The sequence below is a fragment of the Camellia sinensis genome, chromosome 2 (genome assembly GCF_055761805.1).
Source record: "Camellia sinensis isolate YWXY chromosome 2, ASM5576180v1, whole genome shotgun sequence".
Taxonomy (NCBI): domain Eukaryota; kingdom Viridiplantae; phylum Streptophyta; class Magnoliopsida; order Ericales; family Theaceae; genus Camellia; species Camellia sinensis.
In genome coordinates this window covers 117,925,535-117,931,534 of record NC_138962.1, presented here as the reverse complement: position 1 = coordinate 117,931,534, position 6,000 = coordinate 117,925,535, and positions in this window count along the sequence as shown.

Here is a 6,000-nt window from a genome sequence, read left to right as displayed (position 1 = left end):
CGACTAAGTTTATGACATTTCCAACTCTAACTCCCAACGTAGGTATCCTATTTTCATACTGTCTATCCCTACATGTCACATTTATCATCGGGAAGCTTCCCGTTATGAAAAAACAGTGGTTCGGGGGCTGTTTTGCATTTTCGCCCCCCGAACCTCTTTTTTTGACTAAGTTTATGACATTTCCAACTCTAACTCCCAACGTAGGTGTCTTATTTTCGTACCGTCTATCCCTACATGTCACATTTATCACCGGGAAGCTTCCCGTTACGAAAAAACAGTGGTTCGGGAGGTGTTTTGCATTTTCACCTCCCAAACCCCTTTTTTCGACTAAGTTTATGACATTTTCAACCTTAACTCCATATATACGTGTCCTATTTATGTACCGTCTATCCCTACATGACACATTTTTCACCGGGAAGCTTCTTGTTACGAAAAAATGGTGCCTCGGGTGCTGTTTTGCATTTTCGCCCCCCGAACCCCTTTTTTCGACTAAGTTTATGACATTTTCTACCCTAACTCCCGACGTACGTGTCCTATTTACGTACCGTCTGTCACTACATGTCGCATTAATCATCGGGAAGCTTCCTGTTACGAAAAAACAGTGGTTCGGGGGCTGTTTTTCATTTTTGTTCTCGAACCCCTTTTTTCGACTAAGTTTTTGACATTTTCAACCTTAACTCCATACATACGTGTCCTATTTACATACCGTCAGCCCCTACATGACACATTTATCACCGGGAAGCTTACCGTTACGAAAAAATAGTGGCAGTGCTATATTTAAGAGGCACAAACATACTACCCCTTTGTTAGTGTCCTACTTGTGTACCCCTTTGTATGTGTCTCCTCCCTTGACAGTTTGAACATATCTCATGAACTATAGGAAATAAAACTAGAGACTCATGATCATGCAATTTTGTTTTTAATCAAGCAGTGCTATATTTAAGAGGCACAAACATACTACTAAAACAAATTCAAGTTGTGTCAAGAAAAAAAAAAAAAAAAAAACAAACTGAGCAATCCCATGAATTAAATCATGAAACATTAGCATACATTTATCTATATTTATATATTTTATTATAATTACAGATTGACCCAAGCAACAATATATGTAACAGTAGCCTATTAATACCAATGAACTGAAATGCTAATTAAACTGGTGAGTGAAGTGTTATATATATATACACAAATATCTTAATCACGCATTCATTACCAACCAACTGTTTTTCAATTATTATTTTATTATTATGCTAAACATGAATAACAGTGGCCTGAAGAACAATGTTCAAATCTATTTATATATGCTGGAAGTCGTATCATGCGTCGGAAACAATGTAAATAGGCTTTTTTTTTTTTTTTTTTTTGTAAATCATGAACTCAAGTCATAGAATTATAATTCACTAAACATGAATGGAATTGCTTTCATGTAATAATACACATGGACATGAGCTGTATAGGCATTAACATATTTGGTGTAACAAGCAAAAAGTAAAGGAAATATTTGGTGTAACAGGCATTAACATAACTGGAATGCAAATAATTCATCACTACTTAATAAAAGCAAAAAGTAAAGCAACGAAGCTACATATGACTATTAACTATAAATGATCTTCAAAATGTAAGTAAAACACAATGCAAAAGCAGAAAGTAGAAGATTGAATGTGAGAAAATTAAGGAATCATGATAGATTTTTTAATAGATAGACTAAAGTGAATAAGGAACTGTCTACTATTCTCAACCGTTGTTGCACATTTTGTAGTGGTGATAGTTAAACTGATCAAATACACAATTGCGCCTAAGCCTTAGCTGAACTTTACAAATCCATTATTCGAATTTCCAACCGATTAGGTCAACAGGATATATCCTTCGTCACATTTAGTTCTTGCAAAATGGTGCCCCCCGAACCCCTTTTTTCGACTAAGTTTATGACATTTTCAACCTTTTCTCCATATATACGTGTCCTATTTATGTACCGTCTATCCCTACATGTTTGTCACCGAGAAGCTTCCCGTTACGAAAAAATGGTGCCTCGGGGCTGTTTTGCATTTTCGCCCCCCGAACCCCTTTTTTTGACTAAGTTTATGACATTTTCTACCCTAACTCCCGACGTACGTGCCCTATTTACGTACTGTGTGTCACTGCATGTCACATTTATCACCGGAAAGCTTCTCGTTACGAAAAAACAGTGGTTCGGGGGCTGTTTTGCATTTTCGCCCCCCGAACCCCTTTTTTCGACTAGGTTTACGACATTTTCAACTCTAACTCCCAACGTAGGTGTCCTATTTTCGTACTGTCTGTCCCTACATGTCACATTTATCACTGGGAAGTTTCTCGTTACGAAAAAACAATGGTTCGGGGGCTGTTTTGCATTTTCACCCCCCGAACCCATTTTTTCGACTAAGTTTGTGACATTTTCAACCTTAACTCCATACATACGTGTCCTATTTACGTACCATCTGTCTCTACCTGAAACATTTGTCACCGAGAAGCTTCCCGTTATGAAAAAATGGTGCCCCGGGGGCTGTTTTGCATTTTCGCCCCCCGAACCCCTTTTTTCGACTAAGTTTATGACATTTTCAACTCTAACTCTCAATGCATGTGTCCTATTTACGTACCGTCTGTCCCTACATGTCACTTTTGTCACCGGGAAGCTTACCATTACGTTAAAACAGTGGTTCAAGTTACTATTCAAAATACCACTGTTGAAAACAACATGGTACTTTAAACGAAGATTGAAATTCGATATGTTTTTTTAACATGTTGCTACTATAGTTAATCTTAATCAAGTAATCTAGGAATGAGTATAAAGAATCAGCTCAGAAACTTATAAACAAAAGTTAAAGCGAAGATATTTAAACAACTCCCATTCAATTTGTGAGGCAGATTAACTCCCAAATTGATGACATTTTCAACTCTTAAAGCGAACATATTTAAACAAAGTAAGTGTGACATTAATGAAATTGTTCTTACCAAAAAGCAAACATCGGATGCCCAACTTAGATTCCCAAGAGTTGTGACAATTTGGCAACTATGTTATTAAGATGCTCGACCTTTGTATTTGTCTCCTCCCTTGCCTTTTCTCCCTCCTCCCGCTCTTTCAACATCTCATTGGATAATTTAATGCGCTCCTCTCGCTCTTTCAACATCTCTCGCGCTCCTCTCGCTCTTTCATTAACTCGTCATGATCTTTTTGCCACTCCTCACGAAGTGCCTCCATCTCAGCTCGGATTGCCTCCATGTCCTTATTGTGTGCTCGTGATGCAAATATGGTAGAGGGTTGTGGGCCACTCCCAAATCCAAGCAAGTACCTTTTCTTCTGTCCAAGCACTTGCCTTGAAATCTCCTTCTGAGTCAATGGCGTCCCCGACTCGATGGCAGCCGCTTGTACATTGACCATCTCTTGCTATCATTGCAAAAAAATAAGACGAAATAAACTTTGGCAACATATATGTATTATTGGGTACCAAGTACAAGAAAATATTGAATACATATATTTTCTTGTCACATACTTACATGCAGCTCACTGCATTTCGGATGGATCCAGTCATTCATTTTATTTGAAGTGTGGCTGTCCTCATAGAACTTTGGGAAATCCAACTCTCCATTTTTTGCTACTTGTTAACACATCAACGTATAAATCAATGACACTCAAAGAAGATTTGTTGCAGACAGATTTGTTGCAGACAGATTTGTATGATAACAGAGTTTTTGCAGACAGATTAGTAGTTTAGACACATTTCTGAGCAGTCACAGATTTGTATAGACAAATTTTCATTAACAGATTTTTAAACAAATTTCTGAACAAATTTGGAGACAGATTTTTAGACAGATTTGCAGCCATATTTTTAGACAGATTTGCAACCAGATTTGGAAATCTATTGCAAACAGATTTGTAGTTTATACAGAGTTCGAATTCAAAGAGATTATCATTAACAGATTTATATTTTTCAGACAGATCTTTTGCAGATTTTTTCAAACACATTTGTACTAGAATTTAAATAGATTTTAAATTAAGAATTGAAAAGTTTGTTCCAACAGATTTTTTCGAACACATTTTTCAGATTTTGTCAAACAGATTCTGTCCAACAGATTTTTGCAAACAGATCGACTAAGATAGCCACTTATAATCACTTCAGATTATGTGTATTCTAACATATGTGTGTACAGGAATATCTGTTTTTTATGAATGTATTTACTTAAATCTAAAACAAATAGAGCTATTTTGCTTATAAGTACCTCATGTGTGTGTGTACAGATTTTTTGCAGATTTTTTCAAATAGAATTGAAACAGATTTTCCCAGGCAGATTTTGCGAGACATATTTCGAATGAAAAACAGAGTATAGTCCTTGGACAGATTTCGAATGCAAACATGTGGCAAGGGTATCATTAACATATTTTTTCCACACAGTTTTTTTGCTGACAGTGGATGTTTAGTAATAGAGTTCAACATATATATAGTTTAAAATATGTATGGATTCAAGTTTAAAAAAATTAAAACTCACCATAGCAGCCACTGCAATAGGAAATGAGCGAGACCCATTGATATGATTGTACGACAATTGACTCCTATTACTCTTCCCAGCTTTTGACCGTTTCTAAAAATAAGACAAGCGGATAAACATTTTTTTGGTAAATATTAAGGCATATCACATTTTTACATAGATGTATGTACTCTATGTAGTCTATTATTTTACCTGGTGAGATGCATCTTGCCATGCCACATCGATCAAATGCTTCTAATCATCTAAACTCACCCCTACGGGTGGATGAGCATAGATCTCATCACGTGGAAGTCCCTCTAACAATTTGAATTCTTGCTTCAAGGTGTACCTCCAATCTTTGTACAATCCATAGGCCTTCTTATTCACAATCTGTCATTGTGGAAATCGTCTCCAATTTGAAACTTGTCCTACAAGCATAACAAATTGAAATTGTAATCATTAAATAATAGTCTCTCTTATTAGCATATATAATACAATTACATCTTGTGGACAAGTAATATTACTTACAAGAATAGCTTGGATGACGGCAGCTTTTCTAGTCTCATCAAGATCCAGCCATGACTTCACATCTTTCAAAGGGCACAAGGTTCTGATTTGAATTCCTAACTCGTTAGTTGCTGGAGTGGCATACTTGCCAGTCATTGCATTCAACCACCGATCGATGTGAACATAACATTTTTCCCCTTTCTTGGCCCTAATTATTTTTTGTATGCCTTTGCCAAGTGTCAGTCTGCGTACACGTAGGGGCTTTGAAGTCCATGTTAACAAAATAACAACACAAAAATTGGGTACAAATTGGCTACAAAAAAACAATGGCAATGGCAAGTGATAATTGACAAATTTGATACACTTTAATCTTACCTATGCCACTCGGCTGCATTTCGGATGGGGCTTGTGTCTCATCAGAATCAACCATTGGTTAGCTAGTGACATGATGAGATGGTCCCACATTTGATCGGACGGGGAGAACACGAGACGGAGCAACGGGTGATCCTAAAGGAATAGCAGCTGGTGAGTCTATTTCTGGCTGCATGAGTGTCTTCTTTCGAAGCCGACCAGTCTTTAATCCAGGAACCATTTTCCAATCTGCAATACCACAAGTAACACTATAAAGCATGATATGCGTGCTTTAAAATAAATTAGACAAAAATAAATTTGTATAGCATGAACTAACTCAACTAATACATGCTTAAATACATGATTTAGCATGATATACATGAACTAAATTACACAAAAACAATAAAAATAAATAAAACTTCGTCACAGAAAAAAAGTACACCCAAATAATGCTTGATTATTGCACTTTCAAGCTACAAGAATAAGGAATGGATCACATTAGGGCATCTAACTCTTGTGTGAATATGGGACAGAAGGAATAAGTTAACCGACCTTGAACTGTTTGCTGATCTGTTGAAGCTGATATGTTTGCTGCTGTTGATGAGTATTTTTCAAGGGCTTCACTAATTTACATGCAAATTGAGTGAGAAAATATAAATAAAT